The sequence below is a fragment of the Delphinapterus leucas genome, chromosome 4 (assembly GCF_059928025.1).
Source record: "Delphinapterus leucas isolate spDelLeu-1000000601 "Yukka" chromosome 4, BTC_Dleu_Yukka2, whole genome shotgun sequence".
NCBI classification, from domain to species: Eukaryota; Metazoa; Chordata; class Mammalia; order Artiodactyla; family Monodontidae; genus Delphinapterus; species Delphinapterus leucas.
Window position 1 is genome coordinate 60,202,533 of NC_143132.1, and position 21,526 is coordinate 60,224,058.

General features: G+C 37.0%; 1 protein-coding gene across 1 annotated transcript in view; it reads left to right on the forward strand.

Moving 5' to 3' along the window:
- Nucleotides 1-295: 295 nt before the first annotated feature.
- Nucleotides 296-21,526, forward strand: part of ATP6V1A (ATPase H+ transporting V1 subunit A) — a 54,603-nt gene continuing 33,372 nt past the window's right edge. Inside the window, exon 1 of the mRNA XM_089910548.1 lies at nucleotides 296-491. The gene's annotated coding sequence lies outside the window, so the exon portion shown is untranslated. The remainder of the gene's footprint in view (nucleotides 492-21,526) is intronic.

Sequence of the window (21,526 nt, forward strand, 5' to 3'; positions counted from 1 at the left end):
TTTAAGACAAATAGGTGTATTTAACAATTGGCCGGATAACTTGGCTTCCGTCCAGCACGTTTCGGTTTCGATATTACGTGATGGCCCCAAACCCATAAGCCTGGGATTTTGCCTGCGGGCCCCAGGGGGGCGGAACTCTATCTCCATTTCCGGCCCCGAGACCACTGCGTGAACGTCACTTCCTTAGCAATGCACTTTAGCCCGTTCCACCCACGCCTTCTACGTTGCACTTTACAACATAATCTTTGCGGACATTTTTGTTTTGTTCTTGCAGTCCTAAAATCTAATCGCAAGAAAATTAATGTTCAAACGATCCGCAAAAATACAGGCGCCGGAGATGCAGCAAGCCCGGTTGGGGAGAACAGGGCGGAGCCCGGGGTCACGTGACTGTCTAAACCCGCCCCCCTCTGCAGCTGAAGACTTCCCCTCCCACAGTGACAGAGCCTCTGGGTAGGTGATCGGTACGGTTTCTGGACCTCGCGCCCCGGCAGGTGAGTGGCGACCGGTAACCGGCGGCTGGTTGGGATAGAAGAGAAGAGGTGAGAGGATGAAGAGAAGAGAGAGTGTGAATGGTGGCCTCTGCTGTCCCGGGCTTCCCCCCGCTGTCACCCTGCACCGGCGATCTCATTTCTCCAGTTATCTTGACACCCGCTCCCCCAATGTGGTCGCCCCTGCAACATAGGAGTTAACATGTCCACCCTTCCCGGGGCTGGGGGGTGAGTGCCGCCATTATGGTTCCCCTTTCGAGTCTTTGGGGCTTCGGGTAGTGGGATTGGTTCAGGCATTCTTCGGGGTCTGCAGTAGCCTCCAGGTCTCAATCCCCTGTTCTTTGGCAGAGGCCTTGTAAAGTCTTTACCTTCAGCCCGGGGCTGGGGAGCGGGGAGATAGGAAAAACCCCGGAGGCAGAGGCGTCTCCTGTGAGACAGGCTTGGGAGAGAATGTCACCGATGTGGCCCTCACTGCGGTGTCACTGTAAATCTTGCTTCCGAATGTGCATTTTCAGTTAATTCTTAGCTTTTATCTGACATCCCTGCGAGAGGCGTTTTATAGATGTCCACAAGCTTTGAATGGATCTGGAAGGGTAAAAGGTGGCCGTTTACCTTTCTCTTCTCTGACTTAATGGTGCAGAAAAGGAGAGGACAGTTGAAAGAATAAATATATGCCACCTTCAAAATAGGAGGTGTTGGTAATGCGACAGTCTAGATTGAATGGGGAGGCGTTGAAAGATGGTGTTGCGGTGTCATGATCTGCAGGAGACCCAGGCTAGCTTATGGAAAAGTGACCTCCCTGAAAGGGAAGTAATTCTTCAGAAACTAATTGGGCTGGAAAGATAATTAAACTAATGTGTTTGACCATAAACTTAAAGGTAAGGAGGTTAAGTCGAGATATTGCTGACTTCATATTTTCTGCCTTTGACATCCTCTTGCCATTTCTCCCTAAAATCCTACGTAATTGCCACTCCCAGTCAATTCCTTGACTAGTGGTAAATTTATGTTAAGTAGCGTTTGTATCCCTCCTTAGCTTTCCCCATTTGTAAAAGTCCAGGTGACCTCTTCAGATTTTGATGAACAGTATTTTCTGAAAGTGCAGAAAAGATTGTTTAGGTTTTTGCCCAACCCAGTGTACTCCCATTTCACATGTAATATAGTAACCAATGTTTTGACCCCAAACAATGTGCCTTAGGGAAGAGTGTTTTTCTGTTTGGGGTTAAACTCTTGTTTATACTGCAAACTCAGAAAGTCCCTTGGTTCTTTTAAATTGAAAGGCCTTACAGAAATTACAAATCTGATTTTTTAAATTTAAATTACACTTTTTCTTAATCTGAAAAAATTATATTCTTAGTTAAACCTTAGAGTTTTCTAACCCATGTCATTGAAGAATCCATTAGAAAGACAACTGAAAAATGAGGAGGATGGAATCATTATCTTTGAGTGGTGGGTATGAATGACTTATTTTTGTTTTTCTGGTATCTTCCAAATTCTCTGCAATAAACTGGTCTTATTTTGTTAAGGGGGAAGTTAAAATTCTAGAGTAACATCAATTTAACAAAATGTTTTGTAGTAAGTTCAAAATAGAGAAACTCGCTTATTGATGCTCATTACTAGAAAACATAACCTTAAAGATCTTTCTTGCTTTCTCTAAGTAATGATGAAGGCCACTGTTATGATTTACAGTTTTAGCATTTTGTGCATATAACTTATATTGGACAAAAGCACTAATTTGTTTGAGATGTTTAAGTATCGGTATGCTTGCTACCGATATAAATATAGTTTTATCCATTAGTTTGCTCCAGAGTGAGGTTCCCTGATCACTAGAGGAGAGAAAAATGTAAGCAGTGTTGCTTCATTGCCCAGGTAACATTCCACCAAATAAGAGGAGTTCTTGAAGTCTAAACCAGTCCTGTCTGGGTGAGACCAAAATGGAACAGAGAAAACAGGCTAAAAAGGATTGAGCACTAGAGGAGAAAATGTCAATGTGAAAGAGGTTGAATGAGTTTGCAATTTTACTTCACAGTTCCCCTGATTTTAGGGAACTTGCAAAAGCAATAATTTAGACCACTAATGAAATCTGGAAGATTGGCAGCAGGAATTGGTGACTAAATTGCTACTTAAGTTGAATTTGAAAAAGAGCTTTGACGTTATACTCGATTTACACACACAAACAAGTGATGTGAAGTGTGGAAACCATTTCTGAGACGAGCTTTTTATCAATCTATGAGTATTATATGCAGAAAATTTTTTTTTTTTTTTTTGGCCTGCCACGTGGCTCATGGGATCTTAGTTCTTAGTCCACTGACCACTGACCAGGGACTGAACCGGCCCCCCCACCCCCCGCCACTCCCACCCCCGGCAGTGAAAGCACGAAGTCCTAACCACTGGGCAACCAGGGAATTCCCTATATGTAGAAATCTTAACATTCATTAGAGAATTGTGCTGTAGTCCAACATTAAATGGCACACGGGGGTTTTTGTGTTCGGGTCCCTGACACCTCTTGTGTGCTTACTCTGAGGTCTTTCTTATATGTCACTGCCTTTGTAGATTATGGCCACCACCAAGATGCTTTCTTCCTCTGTGGGCAGAACTAGGCACTAACTTCTATAGACTACTACACAATATTTTCTATTCTTCTATTTTCATTTCTAGCACGTTGTATTTAATTACTGTTTGCTGGGCTGTTCCTTAGTAAACTGTAAAGCTCCTAGGAATTCAAGGACAGTGTCTCTACTGTTGTGTCTTTAGTACCAGGATGCAGAAGTACTTGATAGGCATTAAATAAATTGTTTATTGAATGAGTGTTTGACAGTTGGACAGGGAGATTAAACTACTTTTAAAGTTCTTGCAGATCATAGCTCCTACTGAGTTTATGCACTAGGTATTAGCTTTCAGATATAAATTGTTAATAGTAACCATCCAAATCATGGTCAATAGAATAGATATAAACCTCAGATGGACTTTATTAATGTAGTGATCAACTTATTTTCACAACATATGTGTTTGCATGATAGGGAAGGGAAGAGGAGTGAGTTGTGTTTATTGAAAAAAGGGGCACTGTACAGGCTACACGTGATATAGCACTAGACTAAAAGTCAGAAAATCATCATTAAGTACTGCCACTTTAGCTATATGCTTTTAAGTAAAGTTGGGGGTGGGGGCTTATGGTTTGATACTTAGGAACCTTTCTATCAAGGGTGTTACGATTTCAAGTGAGATAAACCCTAGGTAATCTATGTGAAAGTATTTTTAAAACTAAGCGGTATTCCCTGATCCTATAGACCTGGGTTCAAGTCTGGCCTTACCACTTATTTAAGCTGTGTGACCTTGGACAATTTACTTAATCTAAGCTTAAATTTCCTCCTGTTTAAATCTATGCCATAGATGCTATTAAATTAGATCATGATGCAGAGGGCCTAGTACATACTTTGTACATTTAAAAACTTAACTTTGCTGATACCTAGTTTGATTTTATATACTGAATTTCTAAAGGAGACTTTTAGATATCCTATAAAATTGAGCAACAAGTTTGGGGTATGGAGTAAGGAGTAGAATTTGAAATGAGGCTTATTACCAAAAAATAGCAAGAAAAATGTACTTCTAGCAAAGATTCTAAAATAGATTTATTAATAGGAGCTAAGAAATATCAACATAAAGTCTATTATTTTGGCAACTGCAGTGACTTAATATTTTCTATATAAAGATTTTCCAGAGCTCATGATCATTAATATGTGGAATCAATTTAAGGAAGTATTGTATTTCTAAATTATTATCCCTCACTGGATTATAGAAATATATTAAAATTATACCACCCTATAGAGGTGGAACTTTCAAGTTTAGCTTATATTTAAAATTTCTGCCTTTTATTCTGTTTTTATGCCTTATTTTTATCCTCATTTGAAGTAGACATAGGAATATAGAGAACACAATGGAGACGTGAACTAGAGTAAAACTTTTCCCTTCCTAGGTTGACGATTCACAAGGTTTAGTGGTTTTGTATTGGAAAATATCAGTAAATTAAACAATAATTGAAGTGTAGCTATCATGAGTTTATGTTTCACCTTAGTCCTGAAAAAAATAACTCATTTGTTCTAAGGAAAGATTTTATTAAGAGATTATTGAATATTCTCTTTAATGTCTTTAATGTCAAGTTTTCTATTATAGTGAAATAAATTATGATCAATAACCATATTTTCCATTTAATTTTTCTGTAGAGACTTTAAAATTTTACTATTTTCTTTGTTTCCTGTTGTGAACTGAAAGTGACTTCGGTTTATATAAGTGTATTATTTTATATATATATAGTATATACATATTATATGTATAGTAAATACATATACATTGTGTGTGTGTTTATAAAGATAGCTGAAATAGATGTATTTCATAGTAATAAATCTTTATTTTTACCTGTAACTATTAAAGTCATCTTTAGAATTAGTTACTACTGTGAATAAAATTATTTAATGATTAATTTTTTTGAAACGCCCCTTTATATTTGTTCATAGTTAGCTCTGTTTAATAAATTTCACAACTGCACTTAGCCTTCAAAATTGCTGGTATTTCATAGATATTTTGAGATTTAACCTGTGTTTTTTTTGTTGCTATTTTTTTGGTGTCAATATTATGACTAGCTACTACAATAAAATTTTCAGTGTTTTTCTGAATCTTAATGCTATCTGTAGAAACCATTGTTCTTTCGTTGACAAGCCTTTTTAAAAATTATATCAACAACATGCCATGTTTTATTTCTTTTCTGAAAAATAGTTAAGCTTATTTCATTGAAAGTAAAATGGGTAATGCATGATATAATGCAGAAGAGCTGCACATGTGCTTGAGCAATGAAAAACAACCAGACTTTGTTTTGTTTTAGTTATTTCTTAGTTTAATTCTTTTAAGTGTTTATTTAACAATAAAATAGAGAAGACTAAATTAGAAAACACTTATAAAATTGAAGAAAGGGCATGATACAGAAACTGTATGTGTAGTAATGATTGTATATACATATTGAAAAAGATGGACAGAAATGCATCAAAATAAGTCATCTTAGATTAGGAGATTTAAGAAAGTTCTAAAATTTCTATTTGAGTTCCTACAATCACTGTTTATTGCTTTGGGCAATAATTTTTTAATTTGGTATGGAGAATTAGGCATTTAAATGATGATTTCTTCTTAATTACTTGGATATCCTAAGTGAAAATGTTTTGACTTATCCAGATAACTGAATATGTTATTTAAGTTTATAGGTGCAGGTATGTTTTTAGGCCTCTGTAAGCTCAGCAGAATTTTAAAAAGCAGAAGTAAATCCCAGCATATAAAATAATTTAATACATGGTGAAGTGATATTTCAATCCAGTGGGAAAAATGGGGACATATATAGTAAATGTAACTGACACAGCTTGTCTGTCTGGAAGAAATTAACTTGAGCCAGTACTTTGCAGCATATGCAGAAACTAGTTTCAAGATGGATTAAAAACTTAAATATTTAAAATAAAATATTAAAAATATTAATCCCTAAAATTTTTTTATATATACAATCTAGATGTAGTGATGACCTTTTAAACCAATATAGGAAATCTGAAAGTCATAAAAGTAAACATAGGTGTATGAGAACACATAGAAATGAAGAATTTTTCAATGGCAAAAATAGAGGACAAAAGCCAGATTGAAAAAAAATTGAAATATGTATAACAGATAGAGTTAACATTTGTCAGAACTTTTACATATTAAGAAAAAGTCCACACAATAGAAACATGGGTAAAGCATATGATCAGAACTTCAAGAAGAGAAATCCAGACATTCAACAAACTTATGAAAAGATGTATAACTTCACTAGTAATCAATATACTAACAATGAAAAATTTTTTTTCTGATTAGCAGAAATTAAGTGGTAAACCTACCGCTAGTGGTAAAGGATTTTCTCATAAAATGCTAGTGGAGATGTAAATTGTTACAGTTTTTTTAGTAAACAATCAGGCAATATCTGTTAATATTAAAAACACATATTCTCCCATCCAACAATCCCACCGTATGGACTCTTTTCCTTAGAATAAAAACACCAGCAAGTAGCAAGTGTTCACATGAATGTCGATTGAAGCAGTGTTTGAAGTAGCAAAAACCTGGGAACAAAGGGAATGCCTGTCAGTAGGGGTATTGGTATATAACTTATAGATTTTATGTTTTTAAAGTCCATTAAAAGTAGGAGTTAAAAAAAAAATTGAAGTTAAATCCATACTGGTGAATCAAAAGGATTTCCAAATACATCCTAAAAGGATCCATCATGTATCTTAAGTGAGAAAGGCAAAGTTTAGAGAAAAATATGTAACGAGATCCCATTTTTGTTAAACAGCTGAAAAACACCATGAGTTTTGTATATGCCTATATGATTGTCAACACTGGAAGGAGGAAGTAAGCAAAAGAAAACAGAAAGACAAAGGAAAAAAGGCAGGGTATTCACAATAACACATGCATAAAACTACATGTTTGTGCATATCTGTACAAGTTGAATTGCAGAAAGGATAGTCACCAAAGTGTATGTTTAGTGGTTACCTTAGTACATGGATGGGCATTTTGGGTGGTTTTTATTTTCTTACCCTTTTCTGTATTATGTGTTTTTATTTTTACAATGAACATGTAGTGTTTCTGTAATTAGAAAAAACTACCTTTTTTAAAAAGAAGCGACTTCCCTGGTTGCGCAGTGGTTAAGAATCCACCTGCCAATGCAGGGGACACGGGTTCAAGCCCTGGTCCGGGAAGATCCCACATGCCACGAAGCAACTAAGCCTGTGTGCCAAACTACTGAGCCTGCGCTCTGGAGCCGGCGAGCCACCACTACTGAGCCCACACGCCTAGAGCCTGTGCTCTGCAGCAGAAGCCCGTGCACCGCAAGGAAGAGAAGCCCCCTGCTCGCCGCAACTAGAGAAAGCCCGCGCACAGCAATGAAGACCCAACGCAGCCAGAAATTAATTAATTAATAAGTTAATTAATTAAAAGTAAAAGATCTGTTAGGGCAAAGAAGGAATTAACAAAAGGAAGAATTCCATTTGAAATGGCCAGAAATGGCAATTGTCTGAAATTTTTTTTTGTCTTAATTACTTAGGTATCTGAGGGGAAAGTGTATAAATTACCCTGCTGATTCCATAAACTCTCCTTAATTTTTTTGTGTATGTGATAACCCATGGGCATCCAGTAAGAAGTTGTCATTAAAAATGTACAGAAAAGTGATAGGCATTACCAGATAGGGTTACAAATTTTATTTTTGGTATGGATATTAAGTCCTCCAGAAATGTTTTCTGCCTTGGAGATAATAGAGCATATTGCACAGTTATGGAGTCTGTTACCTGACGTAATTGTTTGACGGTCAGCATAAGGGAAAGTCCACATTTGGGTTTTGGTGAATAAAAAAACTAAATACAACGTAACTCTCCTTAGAAAGCTTCAAATAAGAATGCCTATAAAGAAGCAAAATTAAGTTACTTAATACTTGATTTCAGTCCTTTTAAGAATCTGAAATTAATATATCATTCAAAGCCGTAATAGAAAATAACAGATGCTTTAGAGCAGCGGTCCCCAACCTTTTTGCCATCTGGCACCGGTTTCATGGAAGACAGTTTTTCTGAAGACGGGGTGGGTGGCGGCGGTGGGGGGGGGTGGTGCAGTGGTGGGGGGAGGGTTCAGGCGGTAATGGGGAGTGGCAGATGAAGCTTCGCTCGCTTGCCTGCCACTCACCTGCTGTGCAGCCGGGTTCCAAGGGGTTAGGGACCCCTGCTTTAGAGTGAGATTTGTTATATGTTTAAAGCATTTGTATTTGTTTCTCATGTTGATATTTTTTGTTTCCCCTTTTCCTTAAAAGTTTTACTAACTTAATTATGTATATGTTCTTTATTGTAAACTGTACACATTTTTCCTCTCCAGTTTTATTGAGATATAATTGACATACAGCACTGTATAAGTTTAAGGTGTACAGCATAATGACTTGACTTACATACATCATGAAATGATGACCACAGTAATTTTGGTAAACATCCATCCTCTCATATAGATACAAAATTAAGGAAAGTTAAACAAATTTTTTTTCTCGTGATGAAGACTCTTAGGATTTACTCTCTTGACAACTTTCATATTTAACATTCAGTAATGTAATTATATATCATGTTATACAGTACATCCCTGGCACTTATTTATAACTGGAAGTTTGTACCTTTTGACCACCTTCATCTGGTTACCCCTTCCCCTGCTCCCTTATTTCTAGTAACCACAAATCTGATCTCTTTTGTTTTCAAAGTATAATTGACTTAAAGCGAATACTATGTTAGTTCCTGCTATACAACATAGTGATTCGATATTTCTATACCTTTTAAAATAATCACAATAAGTCTAGTTACGACATGTCACCATACAAAGATATTACATACTTATTGACTATATTCCCCACACTATACATTTCATACCTGTGACTCATTTATTTTGCAACTGGAAGTTAGTACCTCTTAATCTCCCTCACATGTTTCTTTCCTCCCTCAATCCCCTTCCCTCTGGCAACCACCTGTTTGTTCTCTGTATCTATGACTTTGTTTCTGTTTTGTTTTGTTCATTTGTTTTTTAAATTCCACATGTAACTAAATCATACAGTATTTGTCTTTCTCTGACTGATTTCACTAATACCCTATAGGTCCATCTCTGTTGTTGCAAATGGAAAGATTTCATTCTTTTTTACAGCTAATGTTCCATTGTATGCACACACCACATCATCTTTATCCATTTTTCTGTTGATGGACACTTAGGTTGCTTCCATATCTGGGCTATTGTCAATAATACTGCAGTGAACTTAGTGGGGTGCATATATCTTTTCTAGTTAGTGTTTTTGTTTCCTTTAAATAAATACCCAGGAGTGGAATTGCTGGATCATATGAGAGTTCTGTTTTTCATTTTTTGAGGAATGTACAAATTCCTTTTGAAAAGAGTTGGGATATATGTAAATAAAAAGTAATTTTAGAGTAGTGTTGAGAGGCACCATAGCAAGCAAGGAGGTTAGGGGTGTAGGTACTGGAGCCAGACTGGCTCAAACCCTGGCTCTGTTACTTCTTAGCAGTGTGACTTTGGGGAAGTTTCTTTTATGTCTCTGTATTGTATTTTTCTCAGCTTTAAAATAAGGATATTAAGAGTATATTTATTTCATTAAGTGTTGTGAGGATTAAATGAATAATATAAGAAAAGTGATTAGAACAATGACTTACATAATAAGAGCCATGTACATATTTGCCATTATTATTTAGTTACTATGCTCTTTGCTCAGTTAATTAGTTATATATAGTAATTTTATCACTTGGCTTAATTGGTTTAGCGCTCATCGAATCACTCAATATTTTTAACTAAGTTGAATGGATAATACATGTACAAATACAGTAAAATTTTTATATTCATACATGTGTGCGTTTTCTCCCCGTCTCTCCATCCTTACTCTTTTTTCTCATGTATTTGTTCACAAAGGTAGCATCTTGTCATGTTATTCCCAGGCCTTACATTTTTCATTTAACAATGTTACCTTGGAGATTTTTCCACATTGATACAGTTAAAGATGCCACATTCTTTTAAACAATAGTCTAGTATTCAGTTGTACTAATGTATCATCATCATCCTACATAACAATTTTTTGAGAGTTTACTCCTGTATCAGGCACTTTTCTTGAATTAAGTCATGCAAGGCTCTCAACAACCTTATAAGATAGGTGTTAGTTTTATCCCCATTTAACAGATGAGGCAGTTTAGGCTTTGAGTGGTTAAATGCCCACAAATGTCACACAGTTCATAAGTAATAGGACTCTGGAGTTGAACCCAGAGAGTCTTTTTCCAGAGATTACTATCTTAACACCACAGCTCTGAAGACGTCGTCTCCATATTAATGGACATTCCAGTCTTTTGCTGTAAGAAACAGTGCTGTAATAGATTATTTTGTTAATAGCACATTTTGTACACATAAAGTAAATTCCTAAAAATGGAAGAGGTGGGTCAAAGGATTTTGAATTTTGGTGGGTATTGCCAACTTATTGTCCAATTTAGGGATGCACTGAAGGTCAGGTTTGTCCTCAGTATTTTGCCAAAATCTGTCCATTTAGCTTGAGTCTTAGGGAAGCTGAATAGCTGGATGCCTTTAACATTTCTAGCATCCCTGAATTACATGTGACCTACCATCATGTGATAGCATAGGTTACCCCATATCTAATCAGTATCTAACAGTGTCAGTATGAGATCAAGGTCTGACAAATGTCATGACTTTTTGTTACTTTCAAATAATGGTAAACATCCTAGATATAACTTGAAGTGCTGTTTATGTGACTCATACATTGAAATTCTATCAATTGAAGTTTGTAAGTTATTAAAAGTAAAATACTACAGTTAATAATTGTGAAAGTTGCTGATTTTATGAACCAAAACAATTATGTTAGAGCTCTCAAATAATACATAGGGAATCAGATTGCCAATTAATACGAACATTTAGAGTGTGATAGCTAGCTAAATGTGAGAATAACTGTATCTTGTGAAAAATGGGTTGTCACTCTATAAGTACTAGTCTTAGGTAATGCAGAATCAGACAGTGAGGGACTTTATTAACATGAGTTACAATATCCACAAATTATTTTGAATATAACATACTTCTGTTCAGTGTCCTCTATTTCATTTGTTTCAAGAAAGAAAAGTATCTCTTATTAATCCAAAGAATAGGCCAAGTGACACCCAAACTCTTCAATGTGATCCAAAGCAGACACTTAAAATACAGAATGCTCAGGTCCCAACTTGGTACACCTGCAGTGCTTGAATGTAGATTTATAGTACCTGCTGTTGTTCAGTGGTGTGTGCGTATTTTAAATATGATCTCATCCTCACCCAAAGATGCTGTTGGATAAGGAGGGTGGGGGAAGTACCTAAAAATAGGCAATGATAAAGACTATTAATTCTTTATTGTAGACTATTTCTACCTCAGAGAAGAATAAAACAACAGACAATAGCTCCCTCTACCTTCACCCTCCAAATGAATCATTGCACCGTAGCAACTTTGATATCTAAAATATTAGAGCTGAGCCTGAACCTTGGAGGACAAACCCTTCTATGCCTCATGCCTCATGGCTCGACAGTTCAAGATAATATTCCTAAATCCTCACACAAGATATTGCCATTAAGCCCTGTTCTGAAACAAAGATGAGTAAGTACTTTAGAGGCATTTCTGACTAATATACTTCTGAGCTGTTAATAAGGGACTGGAAATTCTCAGGATTTGCCGAACTTGACTGGACAAGTGGGTGCCCACAACCTTATCAAGAGCCACATTAGTTCATTCTAAACAGACAAAAGCCTGTGTGGTGGTTTTCAGCTGTTCCTAGGGTTAAGGTTGTCTTATTAGCATCATAGGCATACATAGCATCATGTAGTCTTCTGTAACTGTTAGTTCACAAGTAAAAACAAAAGTGAATATGATATATTCTGTGTAAGCATTATGCCCTTACAGGAGTCATATTGTCAATACTTTGTGCTTTTTAAAAAAAGTTTTATTGAGGTATAATTGACATAATTGCAAACATATTTCAAGTGTACTGTTTGACATCTTGATATATGTATACACCCATGAAACCATCACTACAGTCAATATAGTGAACATATCCATCACCCTCAAAAGAAATTTCCTCGTGCCTCTTTGTAATCCCTTCCTTCTATACCTCCCCACTGCCCATCCCCAAGGAACCACTGATCTCTTTTCTATCACTATAGGTTAGTTTGTATTTTCTAGAGTTTTATATAAATGTAACCCTTTGCCCAGGGCGGTGGGGGGGGTCTACCTCTTACTTTTACATGTTTCAATGATGCATTTCTTTTTATTGCTGAGTATTCACTGTATACCACAAATGCCACAATTTGTCTATCCCTTCACTTGTTGATAGATATTTGGGTGGTTTCTGCTTTTTGACTGTTATGAATAAAGCTGCTATGAACATCCATGTAAAATTCTTTGTTTGGACATAAGCTTTCATTTCTCATGGGTAAATACCAAGGGGTAGAATGACTGGGTCATATGATAGGTGTATGCTTAACTTTCTAAGAAACTGCCAGATTGTTTTTTTAGTGGTTGTACATTTTACATTCCTACCAGCAGTACGTGAGAGTTCTAGTTCTGCATCCTTACCAACACTTCCTGTGGTCAGTCTTTTAAAATTTTAGCCCCGCTAGGTATGGAGTGGCATTTCATTGTGGTTTTCCTTTGCATTTTCCTAATATTAAGCATATTTTCATGTATTTATTTGCCACTCATGGGTCTTCTTTGTGCAGTATATCTTAAGATCTCTTGCCCATCATTTTAATTGTGTAAAATTGTCCATTTTAGTCAGTTGTCCATTTCTGTGTGTGGTTCTATAGCCTTTTTTAAAAAAATAAATTAATTTTTATATTTTTGGCTGCGTTGGGTCTTCGTTGCTGCACGTGGGCTTTCTCTGGTTGCGGCGAGTGGGGGCTACCCTTCGTTGCAGTGTGCAGGCTTCTCATTGTGGTGTCTTCTCTTGTTGCGGAGCACGGGCTCTAGGCACGTGGGCTTCAGTAGTTGTGGCTCGTGGGCTCAGCAGTTGGGGTACTCAGGCTCTAGAGAGCAGGCATAGTAGTTGTGGTGCACAGGCTCAGTTGCTCTGCAGCATGTGGGATCTTCCTGGACCAGGGCTCAAACCCGTGTCCCCTGCACTGGCAGGCAGATTCTTAACCACCACACCACCAGGGAAGTTCCTGTATAGCCTTTTTGAGCTAATATTTGTTTGTAAAATTTTAAATAATAATACCAGGCAGAATAATGGAGATAAGATTTTATCTATTCTTTGTATAATTATTTGGTGTTCTAGCATTTATAACATCAAACAAAATAACCACTAAGGGCTTCCCTGGTGGCGCAGTGGTTGAGAGTCCGCCTGCCGGAAGATCCCACATGCCGCGGAGCGGCTAGGCCGGTGAGCCATGGCCGCTGAGCCTGCGCGTCTGGAGCCCGTGCTCTGCAACGGGAGAGGCCACAGCAGTGAGAGGCCCGCGTACCGAAAAAAAAATATATATATATATATATATATATATTTATTTATTTATTTATATTTATTTATTTATTTATATATAAATAACAAAAAGTGGGGTACTGTAGTTTAAAGAGAATTATTACATAAACTATGGTATCCATTTAATGGAATATTGTACTGTTTAAGATGATACTTATTAAAAATATGTCAAGTTGTATTATAGTATTGATTACAATTATATAAAAAATTGTGAGGAAATAACATCAAAGTCAACAGTATTCAAGTTGTGAGACTTTTCTTTGGGTATTTTAAAAATTATAAGCATATTGCTTCTGAAAATAAATTTTAAGCAGAAGTATGTAACAAATGCTTATTTTCTTTACTGTTTGTATCATTTAGCTATCTTTTTGGCTGTTTACATTCTTGGTAAGTTAAAATATAAAATCAGTGACTCGTTTTTTTCTTTGTAATCTGAAATCAAGAAATATTCTAAAAATTCACATAGAAGTCTTATGGGATATTAATGTTAGCTTCACTATAACTTTTAACTCTTTAATAAGTTTTGTCTTAGAGATAAGAAAAATAAGAGGAATTTGTCAGATACTGTTTCAGGTAAATTTATTATTCCAAATTTATGACAGACTATTAACCAGAAATTGTCTACTACTATTCCCTGTAGCAAAATTATATTGGGTCTGTTTTCATTAATATTCTTATTAGTTCCAAATATGCCATTTACTTTACAGTTAAATTTATTTTTACTATTATTATCAGTTATTTATGTTTGTGTTATAAAGCTAGGCATTAATAAAACACAGCATTGTGTGTTGTTCTTTAAAAATCTTAGTTCTTTAGGAGATGGATATTCTAGAAACAGTCAATTCTTGGTTGTTATACTACTTGCTCTTTAGTTTGTGAATGATCTGTTATATCATCTCTTTTTCGTCTTCTCCCTTTTGCCTGCATATTATTCTTTGCCATTCTAACATAGAGTCAGTTAATAATGGAAAAGAGGCATCCTGGGCTTTTTTTTTTTTTAAGATAATAAAGGTTAAAGCTACTGGCTAAATAAGGTCTTTTGAATTATTTGTTGTTATTATAAATGCTTAGATGTTAAAATCAGACTAAATTTGGACTTCTCCACTCCATAGCTCTAATCTTGAGCGGGTTGCTTAAAGTCTCAAAACCTGTTTCGTAATCAAACAATACCTGCCTCCTAGGACTGTTGTTAAAGGTTAAATGAGATGTGTTTATTTTTTAACATAATGCCTGGAGTGTGATATGTGCTTAACAAGTAGTAGTTTATCTGTTTTTAATATCAGAACATTTTATTGAGTTACTGCTGTGCAAGGCTCCATGCTATGTGGAGGGAAGAGAGTTAAGAAAATGATAAATTTATGCCCCTTGAAGGCAGGGATACTTGAGTCTCTTCATATGACAGTTCTACCATTGGTCATAGGCTTCTAGCCTGTAAATTTCAAACCATAGAACTTATACATTAAATACAGTATTTTGTTATTCTGGTTAATACTTTGGATTATCACCTCAATATAACCCACTTTTATTTATAAAATTTTGAAGTGAAAGGAATCTGTGATTGTTTATTTCTAGAAATGCTATCAAAATTGTTTATGGATAAGCTTGTCATCAAAGCATAAGAATATGTAGCCAATAAGATTTGAATTCTATTCCCAGCTTAATTGTCCACCCTACCTTTTATCTTTACTGTTTCTTTTACAGGATTAGTTGTACTTTAATAAGTGAAAGGGTGTTATCTGTGTGTGCCCTCAAAAAATTTTTATTGTAGTAGGAATAAATTTTTTCTGATTCTGTTAGTCCAGTTTGCCATCTGTGATCTTTCTATACTTCTCTACTCTGATTCCCACTTTTGTCTGCATATTTCCTTGTAGTCCATCTCAAGTAATTTTTTGTGAACTATTTAAGTAATGACCTCATAGATGCCTTTATTCTTAACCTTTTGGCCTATCCTTTAAAAAAAATAACACTATGAAATATGTATACCATATAAAAATATTTATTCTTGAAATCCTCTCCGTTCTGTTTTGTTATAAAGGCAACAGGGACCCAGATGCTTTCTTTCAGTTTTGCTGTCCTTAGCAAGGTGGCCTGGCTACTTAGATTTGCTTCTTTCAAGGTCCCAAGATGGCTGCATGTACCACGCAGATGACCAGATCCCAAGGGAAAAAGTGTTTTTCATGGCCTGTATATTTTAAAAGAAAAAAGAAATCATTCCCAGAAGCTCCCCAGTAGACTTTGCCTTACCTCTTATTGGTCAGAACATCATAACATGCTCATTTCCAAACCAGTCATTGACAGGGGACCTGGAATTACCTTGATGTGTCTACCAAAATTTCAGCCAATTTAGGGTTTTGCTAACAAGATAAAAAGGGGGAACTAGTTATGCTAGTCAGTAATCTGCCACGTAAGCCTTTCTTTTTTTTTTTTTTTTTTTGCGGTACGCGGGACTCTCACTGTTGTGGCCTCTCCCGTTGCGGAGCACAGGCTCCGGATGCGCAAGCTCAGCGGCCATGGCTCACGGGCCCAGCCACTCCGCGGCATATGGGATCTTCCCGGACCGGGGCACGAACCCGTGTCCCCTGCATCGGCAGGCGGACTCTAACCACTGCGCCACCAGGGAAGCCCACACATAAGCCCTTCTAATGGTGTTGCTAGGGAGGTAGGTTAAATAAAATGAATAGAAAAGTACTTCACAAAATGATTGTGTACTATACTCTGTGAATATAAGGTAGTGCTTAGCTGGAATTCTACCAATTCTATAACTTTCGTTATAATTTATAGCAAGCATAAAAATATTAGATTCTTGATGCCTTTCCCCAAGAAGGTAAACTGTGTATGAAAATAAGTATTTGCTTTTAATCAACTAGATTCTTCTTCATCTTAAAAAAAAAATCTATTATTTCCAAAGATAATCTTCAGTCAGTTGGATAGGATGTACATTTCCAAGTGTTATGTTAAGTATCAATGAAGTGCCCCGGTATCAATTAAGGATTTTGTATGTAAATAAATCTTGTCTTAGAACCTTGGTATTTAGCTTTTACATAACACCTTACCCTTGCCTCCAGCAATTGTATCATGCAAGACTGGTAGTGAAAACATTTCTTTGAGTAATGAAATTACTAGGTATAGTGCATTAACCAATAGCAATTTGTAAGGGATCTTGTAAAACAAAAGGAACAAAAGTGGGCCTCTGGTGTTGTGATTTGCCACTGCAGTGTTCTGCAGTGTTTGGAGGAGAGACTGGTGACTCATTAGATCCGATGGTTGCCTGTGCTATCTGGATTTTTCCCCTTCTACAGCAGGGTTTTTTGTTTTGGGGTTTTTTTTTTAATCTTTCACAAATATGGGGGGTGGTTACAGTTTGTGACTATTAGAATTTTGGATTTTTTTTTGTTTTTTTGGGGTTTTTTGGCTGCACTGGGTCTTCATTGCTGTGTGTGGGCTTTTCTCTAGTTGCAGTGAGTGGGGGCTATTCATCTTTGCGGTTTGCATGCTTCTCATTGCGGTGGCTTCTTGTTGTGGAGTGCGGGCTTCAGTAGTTGCAGTGAGTGGGTTTCAGTAGTTGTGGCTTGCAGGCTTTAGAGCGCAGCCTCAGTAGTTGTGGTGCACAGGCTTAGTTGCTCCGCGGCATGTGGGATCTTCCTAGACCAGGGATCGAACCCGTGTCCCCTGCATTGGCAGGTGGATTCTTAACCACTGTGCCACCAGGGAAGTCCCCAGAAGCTTGGTTTTAATTGCATTTACTTTTTATCCTTAAAAGAGGAGTCCAACAACTAAAGCCAATTTTAAAAATATAATCGAGTTGATTTCTCTATGAGCGCAGGTACATATAACACATTGTTTTATCGAAAGCAACTGTTTTTAAAGTAAGTATCATGCTTTTATTTTTTAAACGATTGAAAGCAACAATAATAGCTGCATATCGTATTAGAAAGGAGTTATTACATAGCACATAAAACTTCATGTAGGATTAAATCATATCATGATAGTTTGGATCTTATGGAGATTTGGCATGAGATTAACTTTCAGTATGATCTGACTTGCAGTATCATTTGCTTATAGCCATTAAACTGTTTTGGGAGGTTGTTGTCTTAACATTTTTAAAAGCCTACGTTGGCAATTCCTTGGCAGTCCAGTGGCTAGAACTCCACGACTTCACTGCCGAGGGCATGGGTTGAGTCCCTGGTTGGGGAACTGAGATCCCGTAAACCGCTCGCGCAGCCAAAAAAAAAAAAAGCCTATACTTTTTCACATAGATACATAAGCATTCAGTAGTGAAGCAGAAGATTTTAGTGGGGTATTTTTATTTTCACTCTTTTCATAGATAACAATGAAGGGTGGTTAATGGATACAAATTAGTACGTTGTATGACCATGTCTATCAAACTGCTATATGCTTTGCCCTATTCAGTAGTTGTCAATATAATATGTCTACCTAATTTATCATTTTTATTTTATTTGTGGGGAGGAAACACTTCCATATTTTTCTTGTAAAACACACATTGTGTATGATGATGTAGAGGGCAAAACTTGTTTGGGTTAAGAGGGTATACAAGAGCAGACAAAGAAATTTGGCTGCTTACAGTAGACTGCAGTAACATCCTGTTGTCTGTCAAGATTCTGAGGAAGTGGTGGGGAGGTATTTATTACTTTAGTGCTTACTTGTTCTTCTGCAATTGGGGTGCTTTGATGAAAAAGCTTTAGAAATATATTATCTATGTGTGTGTGTGTGTGTGTGTATCCTTATATCAGTGCTGTGGGAATTGCAAATTTTAATGTTCAAGAAAGCCTAGTACCTTGGACTGATCCTTGGAAGTTTCTCAAAGTGTTTAACTGTTAAGAGGTTGGAGCCTGAAACTTATGGACCAGGAAAACATATTTTCCAATATCAGAAAATAGTACTTTAGACTTCTTTTCCTGTGAATGCTGGTGATGGGCTGTATCTAAGGTTTATGTTGAAGCAGGAGGAGCAAGTTCCTTTCAGAAACTAAGGCTTTCGTTGCATGGGAACCTTAGCCGGAGAATTGCCTATTGGGCCGTGCTTTCTAAACCCACTTTTGTATTGTTTTTTCGTTTTCCTGAAGTAACCAATTACAAGATTACTAAGACAGAAAACAGGCCAAAAATTGTAGTGCTTCAAGTGTGAGTCTAAGTTTCAGTTATCCAGGAAGTAATTATTCAGTTTGTTCATTGTAAGTATTTTAGGTTCTCTGGAATCAGATGTCTAAAAGGAGTCTGGTGTATAAGATTTTCTTAAGGATCAACACATGTGAAAGGAAGGGGACGGAAACAGAGTTGGTCTGGGGAAGAAGTGCAAATGCAATGCAAGCCCGACAAAGCCTCAGCTGACCAGGTGGGATGATCTGGAGTGAGCATTTATTGCTTGTGACGTCCGCATTGGGCTGATAGGGCTGGGCCTTTCTTTATACCTCCACTTTGCTCAGTCACCCGGTGCAGGTTGCTCTGTGAAGGGTATGAATGTGGGCAAGGCAGCTCTCTGCATCCCTGAAGGGCTGACAGCTGTTGGCTATCCTCTTCCTTGAAGTGGAATCTGAATGTTGATAAAAGATATAGATAAAACATATAGTCTTGAGGTAGAGACTGTTGTCCTCTGTACCACACAGGATTGTTTAGATGTGTACAATAGAAATCAGCCTAGTTAATTGAGGAGGCAGAGTGCAGTGCTTAAAGAGCATAGGCTTTGATGTCAGACTGCCTCGGCTCATAATCCCACCTTTACTGTTTGCTGGTTTTGTGATCTTGGGCAAAGCTACTGACATCTCCATTCTTTAGTTTCCACATTTGTAAAATGGAGATGGTATTAGGGGGTATGAAGTTATTCAGTAACTATTCACTGAGTGCTTTTTTCTTTGCCCAGGCACTGTTTTCTTTACCCTCATGAAACTAAGTATTCTAGGGAGTGATACAGATGCTTATACTAACCACAGTAAACAAGTAAATTAAAAAAAAAATATTCTTTCAGGTAGTTAAAAGTTCTATGAAGAAAAGCAGGGTAAGAGCATTGAGGATGACAATGGGAGGAGAGGGACTATTTCATGAGAGTGAGGAAAAGACATTCTAGGCAGGGCACAGCAAATATAAAGGTCTGAGTTGAAGCCGAGATTAAAATTTAACATGTTGAAGCATCAAAAATGGACAAAAGTGCCTGGAGTTCCTACATTTTATACTTTAAAAACTGGTGTTTTGGGCTTCCCTGGTGGCGCAGTGGTTGAGAGTTCGCCTGCCGATGCAGGGGACACGGGTTCGTGCCCCAGTCCAGGAAGATCCCACATGCCGCGGAGCGGCTGGGCCCGTGAGCCACGGCCGCTGAGCCTGCGCGTCCGGAGCCTGTGCTCCACAACGGGAGAGGCCACAACAGTGAGAGGCCCACGTACCGCAAAAAAAAAAAACTGATGTTTTCATAATTTTCTTATTTTATCATGAAAGATGTGTTAAGAGTTGGTTTTTGAATGTATTTGTAACCACTTCTCTGAATATCATACAGTGGTGTACAAAAAGCTAAATTACTTGTGACCATCATCATGTTTTTCTCCTCTTAACATTGACTTTTTTTTTCCTTCCAGTTTTATACTTACTGACTGTATTCCCCGCAGTGTACATTCATGCCTGTGACTCATTCATTTTGCACCTGGAAGTTTGTACCTCTTAATCTCGCATTTCTTTCCTTCCCCCACCTCTTTCCCCTCTGGCAACCACCTGCTTGTTCTCTGTATCCATGACTCTGTTTGTGTTTTGTTATGTTTCTTCATTTGTTTTGTTTTTCTTTTGGCTGCGCAGTGCAGCATTCGGGATCTTAGTTCCCCGACCAGGGATGGAACCTGTGCCCCCTTGCAGTGGAAGTGTGGAGTCTTAACCACTGGACCACCAGGGAAGTCCTGTTTTGTTTTTTAGATTACACATTTAAGTGAACTCATGCAGTATTTGTCCTTTTCTGTCTGACTTATTTCACTAAGCATAATACCCTCTAGGTCCATGTTGTTGAAAATGGCAAGGTTTCATTCGTTTTTTACAACCGGGAAATATTCCATTATATTTGTATACCACATCTTCTTTACCTATTCATCTATTGATGGGCATTTAGGTTGCTTCCATATCTTGGCTGTTGTAAACACTGACTTTTTAAAAAGTAGAATCATCTTGATTTGTTATAAGAATATTAATCAGATGAATGGAAATTTGTGGATCTGGTGAAAAGCATATTTAAGTGAATTTATAGAATTATCACTTAGGCTCTTGGTTCACTTATTAGTTTGATATCACTGTTCCTAATGCCTGCTGCCTTTGGCATAAATTAAACAATATATGCCTAAAAATAAAGTTTAAAACTGTAGAATCATCAGTTTCCTATGGTGGCTAGGATTATCCAGCTGAGTGATAAATTCACAAGGCAGCTGAATCATGAACAAACCCATTTGATTTCCACTAATTATTGCTCATACATTTGGAGGCTCTTGTTGTTGTTTAAAAGGGAAAATATGTAAACACCTGTTTTTAAAAATCAGAACAGACACTATTATTGCCTCATGAACATTCTAGAACACCTTCATGAACCCTAGGAGATTTAAAGCATCTGTAAGAAAGTTCTACTGTATACTCTAATGCCTCCACATCTTTCAAGTTTCAGCTTAGCCTCCTCTAAGTCACTCTTGTCCTGCCCAAGTCAAGGTTAGATGCCTCTTCTAAATCACTCTGCACTGCTCTATGAGAGCACATTTGTTACCCTATTGTAACTATTCTTACTCCACTGTATTTTCAGTCTATGATACAGCACCTGGCATATCACTGATGCTTAAAATAAAATCTACTTAGTTTTAGAAAATAAAGTTATGGTAAAATACACATAATAGCTAAGAAAAAAACTAGCCACTTGACTAGATTTGGTTCATATAATAAGAAGATAAGAATATGTTAGGTTCTTTTTAGAAATATAGGCAATATTAGCT